At 43.2% G+C, this 18,641-nt stretch overlaps 1 protein-coding gene across 1 annotated transcript in view; it reads right to left on the reverse strand.

Moving 5' to 3' along the window:
* Positions 1-4,259, reverse strand: part of LOC118838779 (zinc finger protein OZF-like) — a 31,412-nt gene extending 27,153 nt beyond the window's left edge. Inside the window, exon 1 of the mRNA XM_036746140.1 lies at positions 4,181-4,259. The gene's annotated coding sequence lies outside the window, so the exon portion shown is untranslated. The remainder of the gene's footprint in view (positions 1-4,180) is intronic.
* Positions 4,260-18,641: the final 14,382 nt, after the last annotated feature.

Consider the following 18,641-nt stretch of genomic DNA (forward strand, 5'->3'; position numbering starts at 1 on the left):
CATTCCTATACATTACTGACAAAGCCCAACAGCAAGAGATAGAAAGAGAAATTCCATTCGAAGTTACTGAAGGCACTATAAAATATTTGGGAGTCTATTTGCCAAGACAAACCCAGGGCCTATATGAACATAACTATGAAACACTTTTCACGCGAATAAAATCAGATCTAAATAAATGGAAAAATATCAGTTGCTCATGGTTAGGCCGAGCTAATACAATAAAAATGACAATTTTACCTAAATTAATCTATCTATTCAGTGCCATACCAATCGAACTACCAAAAAATTATTTTACTGAGCTGGACAAAATAATAACAAAATTCATTTGGAAAAACAAGAGGTCTAGAGTATCTAGGGTATTAATGAAAAGACATGCTAGAGAAGGTGGCCTAGCCACACCAGATATTAAACTGTACTACAGAGCAGCACTCATCAAAACTGCCTGGTATTGGTTAAGAAACAGGGGTGGGGATCAGTGGAATAGGACAGGTACACAAGAAGGAGAAATCAACGAGTTTAGCAGTCTACTCTTTGATAAACCCAAAGAGGCCAGCTTCTGGGCTAATAATTCACTATTTCACAAAAACTGCTGGGAAAATTGGAAAATGGTAGGGCAGAAACTGGGCATAGACCAATATCTTACACCATATACCAAAATAAAGTCAAAATGGGTTCATGATTTAGGAGTAAAAGCTGATACTCTAAGTAATTTGGGAAAGCAAGGAATAGTTTACTTATCAGATTTGTGGAAAAGTAAAGAATTCATGACCCAACAAGAGATAGAGAGCATTACAAAATGCAAAATGGATAATTTTGATTATGTCAAATTGAAACGTTTTTGTACAAAAAAAGCCAATGCAACAAGAATTAGGAGGGAAGCAGAAAATTGGGAGAAAATCTTTGCAAATAGTATCTCTGATAAAGGCCTCATCTCTAAAATATACAGGGAGCTGAGCCAAATATATAGGAACACAAGCCATTCCCCAATTGAGAAATGGTCAAAGGATATGAACAGGCAGTTTTCAGAGGAAGAAATTAAAGCTATCTATAGGCATATGAAAAAATGCTCTGGATCACTACTGATTAGAGAAATGCAAATCAAAACAACTCTTAGATACCACATCTCTCCTGTAAGATTGGCTAAAATAACAAAGCAGGAGGATGATAAATGCTGGAAAGGATGTGGGGAAATTGGAACATTGTTACATTGCTGGTGGAGTTGTGAGCTGATCCAGCCATTTTGGAGAGCAGTTTGGAACTATGCCCAAAGGGCTATAAAAATGTTCATACCCTTTGACCCAGCAATAACACTTCTAGGGTTGTATCCCAAAGAAATCACACAAGCGGAAAAAGGACCCATATGTACAAGGATATTTATAGCAGCTCTTTTTGTGGTAGCCAAGAATTGGAAACCAAAGGGATGCCCATCAATTGGGGAATGGCTGAACAAGCTGTGGTATATGAAGGTGATGGAATACTACTGTGCCATAAGAAATGGGGATGATGCAGACTTCGCAACAACCTGGAAAAACCTACACGACATAATGCTGAGTGAGCGGAGCAGAGCCAGGAGAACGTTGTGCACAGCCACAGACATATGGATTCCATGAGGACCAACCCTGACATACTGCGCTCTTCTCAGCAACCTAAGGGGCAAGGACAACTCCAGGGGACTCACGATGGAGAATGCTATCTTCATCCAGAGAAAGAACTGTGAAGTTTGAATACAGATCGAGGCGCACTACATGCTCGCCTTTTTTGCTTCTCTTTTGTTTTTGTTTTTGGGTTTTTTGTTTTTTTTTTTTGGTTTTGATTCTTCTTTCTCATGATTCATTCCACTGGTCAAAATTCTTCTCCACAACTTGACTAGTGCATAAATTAATTCAATGCGAAGTTATACAGGACAGTTATATGAGCTTCCATGCTGTCTTGGGGAGGGAGGGGAGAAAATCTGGAACTCAAAACTATGTAGAACCATGTGTGGTAAACTAAAAATAAATAAATAAATTTTAAAAAAAATCAATAAAACTGTATTCGAAAAGGAGAAATAAAGACCTCTGAATGAGGCTACCAACTATTTTTATTGATATTTCTTATTACTCCCCTTCCTGAGCCCTACCTCCCAGTCAAAGGCACATGTTAGTAGACCTTGATATACAATCTCAGCAACATCTCTTGTCCATTTCACCTCAGAAACATCCAGGTGTCCATTTCACACACACACTGCCCCCCCACCCCACCCCACCAGACGCATCTTTTATTCATTTCCTTTCTGAAACAGTCCATTTCACTCCCTGGCAACATCTTTTGTCCATTTCACCACCACCCCCCCTTCCCTCCCCCCCCCCCCCCCCCACCACATCATCTTTTGTCCATTTCACCACCACCCCCCCCCTCCCGCCCACATCATCTTTTGTCCATTTCACCTCTGCAGCATCTCTCTAATAGCCTTCCTTCTCTCCTCTGACACAACCCAGACACTGATAAAGGGCATCACCACTTCACATCTGGACCATGGCAATGGCTGCCTTTGCCTGCCTCAAGTCTCTCCCCTCTCCAGTCCATACTCCAGTGACCACATGGATTTAACTAAAGTGCAGGTCTGACCATGTCATTCCCTACTCAGTAAACTCCAGGATCCAATATAAAGTCCTCTGCTTGCCTTTCAAAGCCCTGCATAACCTGGCCCCCTCCCACCTTTCCAGCACTCTTTGGCCTCCTGGCTGTTCCATGAACAAGACCTTCCATCTCTCCTCTCTAGGAATTTTCTCAGCCATCCCTCAGGCCTGGAACATTCTCCCTCTCCTCTGCTCTGACTCCTGAGCTCACTGGCTTTCCTTTCTTCTTCATCAGGCTGTGCTTTCCCTCTGTTCCCTCCAATTTATCTGTCTCCAGCTTTTTTCAGCCAGTTTGCTTGACAGCTCCACTACTAGGCTGTGAGCTCCTCCAGGGCAGGGACTTTCATCTCTCTTTGTATCTCCAGCACTTGCCAGAGATATCAATACCAAGCAAGCACTTAATAAATGCTTACTAATACACTGGCTTTCCGAATTCCCTAGACAAAGTTCTTTGCCGGCTATAAGATGATATCTAACCAAGGACACTGGACAAATGACATAAAACAACATCACTTATTTCTATTCAGGGACCCACAGTAGGGCTAGCTTCAAACTCCATTGGGCAAGAGGTGGGCATGGCTCAGGTGAGATTCTATGACACAAGTCTCAGGTCTGAACTGGAACTAATATTGAGCTGAGCTCCTGCAGCTTCCATCTCTGGAGTCCAGATCTTGGTGTCCATTCAGTTCAAAATACCTGCATTAAGTGCCTACTACGTGCAAGGAACTGGACTGGGCAAGAGGGATGCAGAGAAAACAATGAATCAGCCCAGGCTGGGTGAGGCCAAAAGAGGAGCACAGGTAAGTGACTGTGAAGGCCCTGGCCCCAACCTCACCCCTTCTGGCTGGGGATAAGGAGGAGGGGTTATTGTTGTACAAGAGGCCTGGCCTCAGGAGTCTGGATTACCTGGGTTCAAGCTGTGCCCCTTACATGTGGAGGCTCCCAGCAATCCATTTACAACCCAGCCCAAGCCTTCCCCACAGGTTAATCTGCAAGCCTGTAAACCAAGGAGGGGTGCCAGGCCACACTGGCAGTCAATAAAATCACAGGCCAGACCCCAAGCTAAAGAAGGGTCTGGGTAGGGGGAGGCTAGTGTGGAAGAGAAGGTTTGGCCCAAGGGCAGGGTATCCTAGGGAAGCCTTGGAAGAGCTAAGGTTCAGCAGTGAGGAGGGATGGCAGGGAAGGGGGGAAGGAACAGCCTGTGCAAAGGTCTGAGGCTGGAGACCACTCCAGAGACTGCCCCCGAACAGAGGGGACAGGAGGCTCCAGCCCGATCACGGGGGCTGGATCACGCTGGCACAATCCTCGGGGCTGGGGACCCCCTTCTGGCATGTCCTCAGGCAGGTCATTCCCCCCGGGCCTCAGTTTCCTCATCTGTAAGGGCTGCTGGGCTGGGATCGCCTCCAGTTCTGGACCTGGGCCCAGGCTCTCGGGGGTGGGGGGTGGGGTATCAGGGAGCCGCTGATGGTTCTTGAGCAGCGACATCCTGGCGGGGTCCTGTGTTCCCCGCCCCGGGACACCTCCACCCCGTCCCGTCCGCTCTCACACCCCCTGACACTCACCTATCCCGCGGGACGCCGGAGGCTCAGCTGCACTCCCGAAGGGTGACCATAGCTCGTACTCACGCCCTCGGCGGGAGCCTGCAGCAAAGTGTCCAAGCCCCGGCCCGTGGAGAGTGCGCCTGCGCACAGCGAGCCTGTGCACTCCAGCAGGCTCCAGCACCTGGATACACAAGCTATCCCCTCCTGGCCGGGCTTCGCACTTGCGCACTCTCTCCCTCTCTCCGTAAAGGGAAAATGTGGGGCTGGCAACTGCCTTCCCGCTAAGCAACTGCTGTACTACCACTCCCAGAAAGCACCGGGACATAAGAGGCTAGGGCGTGAGGCTGAGGCCCGCAAAAGGAATCCTGGGAAACGAAGTCTTCTCTGGTTCTTTCCCCGGGATAAGGCGAGACGCTGAGCCAGAGCCCGAGTCTGTGCTGCGCTCCTGGGATCCTTCTTCTCATTTCAGCACCAGCCGGCCAGCATAGCTTCTTTCTTTTTCCCATGCACACATACACGTGCGCGCACACATATATATACTTGTATAAGTGTATACATTATATATATTTGACATTGTTTTCTTTTTAAATTGAACTCGGGCTTCTCTCCCTCCCTCCCCCTTCGCCCACCCACTGAGAAGGCAAACGGTGTACCAGATGCACCTGTAAAGCCGTGCAAAACATTGCCACGCTAGCTGTAGCACACAAAAAAATTAAAGAAAGTAAGAAAATCATACTTCAGTTTGCACCCAGAGTGCATCGGTGCCCTCTCGGGAGCTGGATGGCATTTTTTCATCGTGAGTCCTCTGGAATTGTCTCGGATCACCATATCGAACAGAGAAGCCCAGTCTTTCACAAAGTCGATCATCTTTACAATGCTGCTGTTACTGGGTACAAAGGCCCCCTGGTTCTTCTCCCTTTGTTTTGCATCAGTTCACATAGGCCTTGCCTTGTTATTTCTGAACCCACCACCCTGTCATATTTTAAATCCCAATTGTACTCCATCACATTCCTAGGCCACAGCTTGTTCAGCCATTCCCCAATGGATGGGTATCCCCTCAGATTCTGATTCTTTGCCATCACAAAAAGTGCTGCTCTAAATATTTTTGTACATGTAAGTCCTTTTCCTTTTCCTTTAATCTCTTTGGGATACAGACCTAGCAGTGGTGTTGCTGGGTCAAAGGCTGGACCAGCGCACTAGTCCAACAATTTATTAGTGTACCTATTCTCCCTCATCCCCTCCAGCATTTACCATTTCTGATAGGTGTGAGGTGGTAGGTACCTGTTATTTTAAGTTGTTTTTTTCTAATCATCAGTGAGTTGGAGTATAAGGTGTTCATGGAGGACTTGAACCTCTGGGATGAGGGCTGCTGAGCCCTTTTCAGGGCTGCTCATCCACCTTCCGTGTCCCACCTTTCACCCAGCTTTCACCCGGCTCCAAGAAGCTGTAGCATGCATAGCAGCCGCATCCTGGAAAAACTGTCTTGGCACATAGGCCACATTGAAAGTAACCAACAGGCCTCAAACCTTTCAGTGAGCTGGGGGGATGTCTAACCCAAGCATGTAAAGACTTCCCCTGGTGGAATGGGTGCATGAGAACAAGTTGTTCCAATGGCCATGCAGGCGGATGAAGCAGGTGTTGTGGGACGCTTAGAGCTTGGTCACATAGCAGAAATGCCAAGATCCTCCATGGTATCTCAGACAATCTCCAGCTGCCTTGCCTTTTTGTCCTGCCACTAGATTTCAATGACCATGGAACAGATAGTGAGGCTGACAACTTTGTCTCACTTAAATCCAATTCCCTCTGAAGTCAAGACATTGCCCTCCTCATGCTATTGTTCCTCTTTGAAGGACAGCAACAGTGATTTAGAGCATTTTTTCATGTAAGTATAGATAGCCTGGTTTCTTTTTCTGAAAGCTGTCTCTTCAAATCCTTTGACCATTCATCAGTTGGGGAATGGTTCATTTCTATACATTTGACTCAGTTCCCAATATATTTGAGAAACGAGGCTTTTATTAGAGACACTTGCTGTAATTTTTTAAAATATCACTTCATTCACCTTTTAGCAAAATGCAGATTCCCTGATTATCTCTTTTGATTAGATCTAACTTTGCTTTTGCTTTATCTGAGATCACAATTGCCACTCCTGCTCTCTTCACTTCAGCTTAAGCATAATGGACTCTGCTCCAGCACTTCACTTCAACTCTGTGTGTGTCTCTCTGTCTCAAGTGTGTCTCTTGTACAGGACATCTGTTGGATTCTGGTTTCCAAACCATTCTGCTATCTGCTTCTGTTCTACAGATTAGCTCATCCCATTCACATTCACAGTTACGATGACTAAATGGGCATTTCCCTCCATCCCATTTTTTTCTGTTTACGCCCGCCCCTCTCTCTTTTTATCCTGTCCCTCCTCAAAGGTCTGTCTTGCTTCCAACCATTGTCTCTCCCAATCCACCCTCCCCCTTATCACCCCCGCCCTTGCCCATATCTCCTATCGACTTCTCCTTCTATCTCCCTATTGGGCAAGAGAGATTTCTCTATCCAACTGAGTGTGTAGACATATCCTTCCCTCTTTGAACTAATTTTGATGAGAGAGCCAAGCATTGCCTGCCACCTCTGCCCACTTTTCCCTCCACTATAAAAGCTATTCTTTGCATATCACTTACATGAGAAAATTTGCTCCATTCTACCTCTCCCTTCCCCTTTCTCCCAGTGCATCCCTCTTTCACACCCCTACATTCTTTTTTGAAGATCCCAACATAATCAGCTCACACCTATGCCTTCTGTCTATGCAAACTCCTTCTAGCTGCCCTAATAATGATAAAGTTCTTAGGAGTTACATGTGTCATTTTCCTATATAGGAATTGTGGAACGTTTTATACCATTTTATATCATTTTTGTAATTTCAATAAGACCCAGATCCTGAATTAATGATCAACTGGAAGAAGAGCCTGAACCTGGGCTTCTTTGTTCTCTGAAGTTTGCTCAGAGAATACCTTTTCTCTGTCACCAAGGCCAGATCGGGCTGACCTAAGAACATTCCTTCCCCTGTTAGCCATTAAAGGATGAGACCCTAATCTCGAGAGACTACCTCGCTTAATATTTTATGGGCACATACTGTGTTATGGAATGGTAATGGCAAATTAAACACAGAGATCCTGGATTGTAATTCCAATTGACACTTTGTCAACTATCCTATTGTCCATTCCATTAAGGAAAATCCTCTTCTTGTATCATGGTTAAACATACATGGGGATCATAAAAGTGAGGTAATACAGACATGCTGAGTTTGCTAAAATTAATGTACATAAGTTTTCTCATTCCTTTGTTCAGACAGTCAGAATTTATGCTGTGACTCCTTGTACATACAAGTAAGCTAGCTCCACTATGCTTTAAGGGAAAATAATAAACAATATGGATTTTTCTCTCACCTAGTTTGTTTGCCTCCTTTAACCAACTTTCAGGATTAACAGAATGTAAACAGTTTAACTTTATGAAGTCCATTATGATTCTCTTTCCTGTTTTACCTTTTTATGCTTCTCTTGAATCTTCTGTTTGAATGTCAAATTTTCTATTCAGCTCTAATCTTTTCATCTGGAATGCTTTAAAGTCCTCTATTTTTTAAACTATCCATTCCCTCCCACCCTCGAAGGATTAAATTGAGTTCTGTTGGAAAGTTTATTCTTGGTTGTAATGCTAGTTTCTTTGCCCTCTGGAATATTATATTTCCAGCCCTCTGTTCCTTTAATGTGGAAGCTGCTAAATTTTGCGGAATCCAGACTGTGGTTCCACATTTGAATTGTTTCTTTCTGGCTACTTACAATATTTTCTTCTTGACCTGGGAGGTTTGGAATATTATTCCTACAAATTTTCATTTCAGGATCTCTTTTAGGAAGTGATCAGTGGGTTCTTTCAGTTTCTATTTTACCCTCTGGTTCTAGAACATCAGAGCAGTTTTCCTCAATAATTTCTTGATAGATGATGGCTGGCTCTTTTTTTTTGATCACAGTTTTCAGGTAGTCCAATAATTCTTAAAATTATCCCTCCTTGATCTATTTTCCAGGTCAGCTGCTTTTCCAATAAGATATTTCACACTGTCTTCTATTTTCTCATTCTTTTTATTTTTTGGTTGATTGTTTCTTGAAGCCTCATGAAGTCATTAGCTTCTACTTGCCCAATTCTGATTTTTAAGGAATTATTTTCTTCAGTGAGATTTTGTATCTTTTTCCATTTGGTCAATTTGGCTTTTTAAGATGTTCTTTTCTTCAGGGAATTTTTGTACCTTCTAAGTTCAAGCCTTGGTCTTCCCTGCCACTGTAGTAGCTTTTTCATAGTCAAGTTCATTTTTTTTTGTTATCTACTCATTTTCCCAGCCTATTTTTTCACTTCGAAAAATTTTTTTAAAGTTTGGCCCTGAAAAGATTCTGGGAAAATGGTGGAGGAGGGGAGAAAATTCCAAGCTCACAAGATTTTCCCCACAAACAAGATTAAATAGTACTTTGGGGGGAACATAGAGTGGTAAAATTAATAAGAGTAGGGGCAGAACAATGGTCCTCCTGGGACAATCAGGGAAGATCTGAAGAAAAATCCCAGGATGAGGTTTTGTTCCTGTGAAGAGTAAATACCTACATGCTAATTCCACTTAAACAGTGTTAGCTGGGTTGGGATGCAGCGTAGGCCCCAGCCAGAGAAGCTTTTACCCCTGGGACGTGAGGAGAGTTTAGCATCTGAGCTGGGGAAGATTAAGGGAACCTCTGCTGATAAGGTTTATTGTTAATGTATTTTTTTGCTTGATGGGAAGATCTTTCCCATCCATTAATAGGCCCATGTGACCTGCTTAAGTCACATGGAAGCCTAAGTCACATGAGCCTGAGTCACGAGGGTCATGATGCCTTCTGACCCCAAAGAAGTGTATATATACTCCAAGGTTAACATTTTGCTTTGGATATCACTCATGGGAAGAGAGTTTGTGTGATGTAGTCAGATGAGATTCCAGGTAGCCATTAAGGAACCCCACTCCCTTGGCTTTGAAAACCCAGATGTTAGTGCTTTTCTCTCTGGTAACTATATATGTATTGCTATGGACAGAGAGTTAGAAGCTCTGTCTGCTGATTTGTGTTATTTACTCTGTTTATATAGCTCCTGCTTGTAATTTCTATGTATTTGCTCTGAAGTTCGGGTGTTGACTTTTCCCCTGAACTAAGTGAATGTTATATAAGTTTGATTAAAGTAAGATTGTTGACCTCTTTTAAGTTGCTTTCCTTTAGAAGAGTAGATCAAAGAACCTGTGCTAGCAGCCCTCCTGTGTGCTGGTGTTATTATTCTTAAAACCCTACAGCAGCTGCAAGCAATGTTATTAATACACAAGGAACAACAAGCCCAGCTGTGCTGAAGAGATGCAACCCTGTGCAAAAAGGAACCAGCACATTCCCAATGAGTGCAGAAGCAGTGGGTCAGGAAACCACTGGCTATGGGCACTTACAGGAGGCTGGTGGTCTTGATTTCAGTTCCAGGTCAAAGGAGATAACTGAAGGAAGATCTGAGGCCAGAGGAGCAATGTCTCATACCCCAGGTCCAGAGATGATTACAAAAAAAAATAAACTGCTAGAAAGGAAAAAAATTTGCAGGCAAAGGAGAAACAATCCAACCATAGAAAGTTACTATGGGAATAGAGAGACTGGGCTTCATCTTCATAGGAGTATACTGAGGCAAAGAAACCCTCTTCTATCCCCAAGAGTAATATCAAATGGTCACCTGCCCAAAAAGAATTCATAGAAGAATTTTTAAAAGATTTTAAAAATCAAATGAGAGAGATAGAGGAATAACTAAAAAAAAAAAGAACAATCCAAGAAAAACAAGAAAATTGTGAAAAGAAAGTCAACCAATTAGATAAGGAAATCCAGAATCTTAAGGAAGAAAACAACTCCTTAAAAATCAGAATTGGACAAGGGAAAACAAGCAAAGTCATAAGAGACCAAGAAATAGTAAAATGAAATAGAAAGAATGAAAAAATAGAAGAAAATTTGAAACATCGCATAAGAGAAACAACTGTTCTGGAGAACAATTCAAGAGGAGAAAATAAGAATAATCAGACTATCTGAAAGCTAAGATAAAAAAAGAATCTTCACACAATAATACAAGAAATAATTGAATGAAATTGTCCTGAAGCATTAGAACAAGAGGGAAAAGTAGAAATAGAAAAAAAAATCCACCAATCACCACCTGAAAGAGATCCTACACGGAAAACCCACAGGAATATCATTGGTTGTTGTCGTTCATTCTCAAAGAGGACCAACATGACATCACCATGCTTGTCAAGTTTCAATATGTCTGACTATGGCTGATTAGACCAATATGAGCTCAGAATGTTCTACCACAGGTTGGGCACAAATAGTCCATGCGAACATTGGTGTGGATTCTCTAAATTTGTGCATCTCACATTTCTTTTGAGCTACTTTAACACTGCTTTGCTCACAGAGCACAGCACCTTCTCTGATTTGGGAATGACATGCTGAGTGGTCCTGTGTCAGTGTCTCCCATGTCGTACAATCAATCCCAAAGTTCTTAAGAGAGACCTTGAGAGTGTCCTTGTAAGACTTCCTCTGATGGCCATGTGTATGAGTTCTCATAAAACAATCTTTTTGGCAAGTCTACATTTTGCATTCGAACATGGCTAGCCCATCAGAGCTGTGCTCTCTGAAGTAGAGTTGGAATGCTTGGCAGTTTAGTTTGAGTAAAGACCTCAGTGTCTGGTACCTCATCCTGCCAGAGTCTTCCTAAGACAATTCAGAAGGAAGTGATTCAGTCTCCTGGCAAGGTGCTGGTATACTATCCAGGTTTCACAGGCATACCATGATGAAGCCAGCACCATGGCTCTGTAGACCTTCAGTTTGGTAGCCAGTCTAATACCTCTTCTCTCCCATACCTTCCTTCAGAGCCTCCCAAACACTGAGCTAGCTCTGGCAATGTGTGCATCAACCTCATTATCCATGTGTACATCCCTGGAGAGTACACTACCAAGGTAAATGAACTTATCCAGCATTCAAAACTCCTCCACTTACTGTAACTGATGGTTCCACATATGGATGGTGTGGTGGTGGCTGATGGGACAACTGTGTTTTCTTGGTGTTAACTGTTAGGCCAAAATTAGCATAAGCAGTAGAGAACTGATCCATACTTTTGTGCATCTCAGCTTCAGATACTGTGTTGAGCGCACAATTATCTGCAAACAGAAAATGATGCACCAACACTCGTTCCACCTTGTTCTTGTCTGAAAACTCATATTACATGGCCTGTGTTCATTTGGTTTTTCAGCTAGGCATGTTTTACAGCAGTTTGGAAACAACGATGTGTCTAGATTCAAAGCAATTAAGGCCCATTTTGCAAAACCAGTATATCCAGGGCAAACTCTACTAACAGAAATGTGGAAGGAAGGAAATAGAATTCACTTTCAGATCAAGAAACTTGACTTTCAAATGCATATGTGGATCTTGTACCAACATCTGATGATCTTCTAAGGATGGAGCACTTTGGAGCACTCTTGTTTTTGAGGAAATAGGTTGTCACATCAAAGATGTTGGAAAGGAACTGGTAAAGAAGGTGAATGTGTATTGTAGAAGGTGTATTTGAATGGAACATCATTAAACATGGAAAACCTGCAGCACAATGGACTATTGACCTAAAAATGGCTCTGGAGAATTATACCAAGGCCCTGAAAGAGGTTCTGCTGACACAGTCTTCACTCTTTCAGATAAAGACTTCATGGAGGCTGTTCTGGGCAAGCTTAACCCCCAAAAGGCCTTCTTTAGTGGCAAACTTCAGGTCAAAGGCAACATCATGCTGAGCCAGAAGCTAGAGCTGATTCTTAAAGATTATGCCAAGCTTTAAAGGGTTCATCAGTTTCTGTGGACCAGGAGAAAAACTGAGATTTCTTTCCACCAAAGCTTTTGTGATTATATGGCAGAAGTGTTCAAAACTAAATTGGTGGGAAAACATTTAACAATTTCATAACAGATAGGACTTTACTCAAGTTTTAGTTTTCTACTGATTTTTCATTTGATTGTTACAGTTGCTGGAAATGGATTTGAAGGTGCATTGCATAAACTGTATGCTTCTCTTCTTAGGTCTGCATTTCTTCATAACATCAACTTTTCACCTTAATAGAGTCTCTCTATGTCTTAAAACAATGTTTATATTGAAAGAAAAATTAAATGATTTAAAAAAACAAAAAAAAGGGTAATATGCCTTTTCAAGTTAAAGAATTTACCATCAGTGTGGTAGCTGACCTTGAGGCCATGTTCATCCTCACTGAAAGCACAGGAATATCATAGTTACATTCCAAAACCCCTAGCTCAAGGATAAAATATTGCAAGCAGCAAGAAAAAAACAACCTAAATATGGCAGTTCCACAATCAGAATCACACAAGACGTAGCAGCAGCAACACTAAAAGACTGCAGGTCTTGAAACACTATATACTGAAGAGCAAAAGAAGTGGGGTTCTAGGTGAAAATATCATACCCAGAAAAGGTAAGCATAATCCTGAATGCAAGCTGAAGGAGCCAAGTAGACATCAAGTCACAAGCAGTGTTCTTCAAATGGTTTTCTGCAGCTCCTTTTGAGTGAAAGTTTTTAGCCTTCATCTAGGACCCTTTAGTTCTTTCCACCTGCATGACCTTCAGGCCACAGGTATGGGCCTATAGTTGGGGAGGTTATCATAATCAGGAGAGGCTACACCAAGGGTGGACCTAAAGGGTTGAGGTTATGTGGTGGGATGATTTCATACCTTCAGTTCCTTCCCCACTCGGCCCCTAAGCTTGGTCACTGACACATCAAGGCTGCTAATTCAACAGATTCACCCATGAAGCCTGAGATCCTAATACAAAGGGCCTGACCTTCTGGCATCTTTGAGCCACTGTAAAGACACTACAAGCTGGGACATGCCCCGGTGGCTACTCTAATCCTGAAGGCTATGGTTCCCAAGTTGACTTTGGCTTGGAATTAGAGATGGAAGTCTTCAAAATGGGATCTGCCCACAGAGAAAAGTTCTCATTCCCAGGAAGAAAAAATCAAGCAATGAGACTCCCAGAGTCTAGAAGTGACTTGGCTCCTGGGCGTCCCTATTCTGACCTGTGCCTCAAGACACTCCCTTAGGGATGGGGATAATACAGAGTTGGGGCTGAGCTAGAACCAATGAAGAAACTGGTAGAAGAAAAAGAAAAACAAGAGTACATGCCTGGTGCCAAGTTCAGAGAGTACCCTGAGGAAACACCACCAAGGTACAAAGTGGGATCTGGACCAAGAATGTAGCCAGAGACAGGGCACTCTGAGAAAATGCGGAGTCTGGGAACCTGGTCCTGATTCCTTGATCATGGCCCACCCTCAGTGACCAGCACTTTGACCCACTGCTTCTTCCTCAAGGACTGTGAAGCCCTCAGGCTCTATCAAGGCTTCCCAAGATGCAGAGCCAGCCAGAACCCAGGCCTTGTAGCCAGCATCACTGGAGGTGACAGTCAGAGGGGGGCCATCACTTCATCAGTGTCACAAACCCTAATCGCTGCTCTCAACTGCCTGAACTCGACCACCATTGCCACCATCTATGGTATGACCCATCTACAGGGCCCTTCAGGGATCACTGTGTGGACATCATTGCTTTCTGCCCTTCCCCCTCAAGGAAAGACAAGGAGCCTGCCAAAGGTGGGCAACTACTGAGCAGACTCAAAGGGTTTCCTGGAGGCTCCAGCCCCATGGGACTTTAGGATTATGTCAAAGGACCTGACCAAGAGCTACTTCTTCCTAATTCCCTCTAGACACCCCCATGGGACCTGCAGGCCCAGGGTCACCTTTGGGGCAGTGATGACCGCTCAGGGCGTGGGGGGGAGGGGTGCATGTGTGTTAGTGTGGTTGTGTATGTATATGTGTGTGTGTGTGTGCGCGCGCACGTTCATGCTAGCATGCGTGGGACAGCCCCGTGAAAGGACTGGTGGGGGAGGGGGCTTGTATGTGATATGATGGGCCTAGGGAATTTTCTTTTAAATTTTATATTTTAATTTTTCCCAATTACATGTAAAAATGATTTTCAACATTTATTTGAAAAATTGAGTTCCAAATTCTTTCCCTGCCTCCCCATCCCTCTCGCTGAGAAGGCAAGCAATTAGATATAACATATACATGTGTAATCATGCAAAACACATTTCCATATTAGCCATGTTGTAAAGGTAAACATGGATCAAAATAAAGCCCAAGAAAAAGAAAGTAAATTTTTTTTGAAAGATGTATTCAGTCTCCATCAGTTCTTTTTCTGGGGATGAATAGTATTTTCATGATAAGTCCTTCAGAGTTGTCTTGGATCATTGTATTGCTGAGAAGAGCTAAGTCATTCACAGTTCGTCATCATACACTATTGCTGTTACAGTATAGAATGTTCTCCTGGTTCTCCTCACTTCACTTTGCATCAGTTCATGTGAGCCTCTACAGGTTTTTCTGAGAACATTTAGCTCATTCTTTCTTATATCACAATGGTATTCCATCACAATCATATGCCACAAATTGTTCAGCCATTCCCCAATTGATGGACATCACCTCAATTTCCAATTCTCTGCCCCCAGAAAAGAGCTGCTATATTTGGGATTAGTTCCAAATTGCTCTACATAATGGTTGAATGAGTTCACAACTCCACCAACAGTATATTAGTGACCCAATTTTCCCACATCCTATCCAACACTTCTCCTTTTCTGTCCTACTAGCCAATCTAATAGGTGTGAGGTAGCACTTCAGAATTGTTTTAATTTGCATTTCAATAGTGATTTAGAGCATTTTTTTTATATGGCCATAGATAGCCTTGATTACTTCATCTGAAAACTGTTCATATTTTTTGATCATTTGTCATTTGGGGAATGGATCTTATTTTTACAAATTTGGCTCATTTTTCTATATATTTGAAAGATGACACCTATATCAGAGAAACTTGCTTCAAAAAATTTTTCACAGTTATGATTGTTAAATGTATTTCTCTCCATCATCCACCCTCCCTCCCGACACTCCCCAATTTGTTCTATTCTCTCCCTCCTTTCATGAGACTAGTGAGTTTCCAAAGGCAGTCAAAAGGCCTGGGTTCAAGCCTAGCTCCACCACACTCTGAGCTAGCGCTATGACCATGAGCAGGACACCCATTTTCTGCACTGCACTGTCCTCATCTGTAAAATGAAAGAACCTAGAATGATTTCTGAGACCCTCTAAGCTCTCAATCCTTTGATAACAGAGCACTCCCAGTACCACCTCATTTCTCACTGCTCCCTGGCAGAGAGAGCATGATGAGGCTCCTGCACCCACTCCAGGTTCCCAAGGGCAGGGGACCCATGGTTTCTGCAGGTTTCAAGGCTCCATAAAGTTGCATGTGGAGACAGGAAAAGAGGTGAAGCATTGAGTGCAAGACTATACCAGGCTGGACCAAGAAATAGTTAGGCCTAAAGCCAGGGTCTAGCCATGTCACTGCCCTTCTCAAGAAGCTTCAGAAGCTCCCTACTGCCCAGGTCCCATGGGGCATCTGATTCCTTTCTATCTTAGGCTGAATACACATTTCTCCCTATCATGCACTCAATTCCTCCAACCACCTTGTCCTCCTTGCTCTTTCCCTTCTACAGTGTTGTGTCTCCTTTTTCTGTGCCTACCTCCCACTCCAGATGACAGCATTCTTTTTCACCTTACCCTCTTAGAACCCCTACTTCCCCAAAAGGCTCAGCCCAAGCTCCATCTCCTCCAAGAGGCCTGTCCTGCCTCTCCAGCTACTAATGCCCCACCATTACTTTGTATTCTGAATATCCGGTATTGACTTGTTTCCTCCCAAATGTAAGCACTGTGGGGCACACACTATTTCATCTCTGTCTTGACGTGCTCAGAGCCGGCACACTTTAAGGGCTTAATAAATGCTCTATGGATTGAACTGTGTGTCAGCTAACCTCAGTATTAATTTGTGTGCTTGCTCAGTAACAGTCTGTTCACAACCCAGAGTTGGAAGGACACCAGAGGCCATCCAATCCAATCCAAAATGCTCCCTAGCCCCAACCAGAAACTCTTTACAACAGACCTGACAAATGATCCTTCAAGTTGTGAGTGAAGACCAACAGTTGGGGGTGTGGTAGTGGAGGGGCGTAGTTTGTGATATCTAGAAGCAGCAAATTTCACTTGCAGCTGACCCTACCAGGAAATCTGTCCCTTCATGCAAAGATTTTCCCCTAATCAATATCTCCCTTTATCCTGGTTGCACTGATTTTGTTTGTGCTTATCGTTATTCAATGGTACCCAACTCTTCATGAGCCATCTGGCCATGAGGTTTTCTTGGCAAAGATACTGGAATGGTTTGCCATTTCCTTCTCCAGTGGATCACTTTTTGTCAGAGCTCTCCACTATGACCTGTCTGTCTTTGGTAGCCCCAAATGGCATAGCTTATTGTTTCTTCACCTCTGTAAGCTTTTTAAATTTTGTGTAGTTGAAATTGTCCCTTTCTTCTTTTATGACCTCTTCTACCCCATCTTTGATTAAGAATTATGCTCCATCAACTGTGAAAGGTCCATTCTCCTCAATTTTCTTTATGATATGAACTTTTATAGGTAATGTATCCATTTTTAGAATGTATTGTGGTACATGGCCTAAATGCTACTCCAAATCTACCTTTTGCTAAAGTAATTTCCAGTTTTCCCAAAAGTTCTTATCAAAGAGGAAGTCCTTCCATTAGTAGTTTATGTTCCTGGGGTTTTTGCACACTTGTCTATTGAATCAGTGCTATTTTTCTAGGTCTCTAGGATTCCTTCATTATAATGAAGAGAAGAGATCCAGTTTTTCTTGACCATTTTAATTTCTATATTTGGCAGCAAATGGGTCTCTGAGTGACAGTTTTTAATCATTCAGTGCTCATGCCAGGGAGGAGAAAAGAAAGAACTCATGAACAAAATATACATATCTGAAACAGATCCAGCCAGCTGAAGCCTCAAGAAGAGGAGTCCAGTAGACTGGGAGGCTGCAAAGCTCCAAAACTACAACAAATTAATTCATGGGGGTTGGGGTCAGGTTCCTAGAGCTCCAAAGATGGCTTCTCAGCTTTCATCTTTTTTTTTTTAATAGGAAAAGGTCCCTCTGAAATTCATGTAAATTGGTTTCCCTTGATTCCTTAGGAGTTCTATGGCAATGATTATTTGAGAAGCAAAGTATCCATTTCCTCCACTCCCCAAACCATAGTTTAACATTCTTGAGAGTATACAGTTGGCTACAAGAGATAAGGGGCATAGGGTTAAAGTGTTTATTTCCCCATCCCTACTCAAGGTCTGTTAACAAAGGATGATAATATCTCATTTATAATCTTGGGAGGGGGGTGTTTTGGACCCAGGTAGACACATCTATCAAATCATAATTCCAGAGACAGCAGGAGACCTCAGCTGCCTTACAGGCATTAGGAATAAACCAAGAAGGAAAGCTATCCAGGCATGTGAATAAGTCCCTGGTTTGGGCACAAGTGTCCAAGGGAATTCTTGCAATCTCAGAATGGCTTGGCCACTGCCAACAGATTATCATTAGGATATCAGGATATCAAATGAAAGAACAAGGGCCCTTTGCTAAAAGACTGTCCTGAGAGGTTTACCTTGGGATTCTCTATATGAATGCTTGTTAGACGATGGGATAGGGGAGATTGTGTCGGTAGGCAAAATGGCCTTTGTTTTCTTTGAGTGACTCAGTTTACCTCATTGAGCCTTGCTGGGTGCTGGGCCTGCTGCTTCTCTTCCGGGGCAGGAAGCCCAGAGATCCATGCCTGGGAGCAGAGAACTTCCTGTGTGACGATTCATGGGGCTGGCTGAGGGGAGGTGTTAACCTAGTCTACGTGGACGTGAACCTCCCAGGGTCCTAGGGGGAGGGGCCAACTCAAGAACCAATCGGCCCTGGTCATTCAGGCGGTGCTTGATGATGTCAAAAACTCTATAAGAGGGAAGAAGACAGCTTGAAGATCCCTTTTTTCTGTTGGAGCGGCAGCGGTGGCGAGCGTGACTCTGGGCCAGCCCTTGGGCTAAACCTAGATGTTGGTAATTATGAATTGTATTGGGTCTGTCTGTTGATATTTGTAATTTGTTTGTATTTTGTTCTGAAGTTCGGGGTGCTAGTTTTTTTTCCCCTGAACTAAATGAATGTTCTAAAGTTCATGGTGCTAGCTGTTTTTTCCCCTGAATTAACTGAATGTTGGACTAAAGCAAGCTTGTCAACCCCTTCACCATGCTTTCCTTGGTTAAGCAGATAAAAAGAACCTGTGCTTTCCCGGCATGCCGGCAGCCTCCTGGGTGCTGGCTGTGGGTGGATCTTACGCCCCCACAGAAGCTACTAGCCGGATTGTTAAAACAGAGATTTACATAGCAGAAAAAAATCTGCACAGGGACCTGATATTAGAGAGAGGGGTTTTAATTATTACTGCAGATATGTATAAATGTGGATGCTCATGTATAA

This window comes from Trichosurus vulpecula, chromosome 2, assembly GCF_011100635.1.
Source record: "Trichosurus vulpecula isolate mTriVul1 chromosome 2, mTriVul1.pri, whole genome shotgun sequence".
In the NCBI taxonomy this organism is placed as follows: Eukaryota; Metazoa; Chordata; class Mammalia; order Diprotodontia; family Phalangeridae; genus Trichosurus; species Trichosurus vulpecula.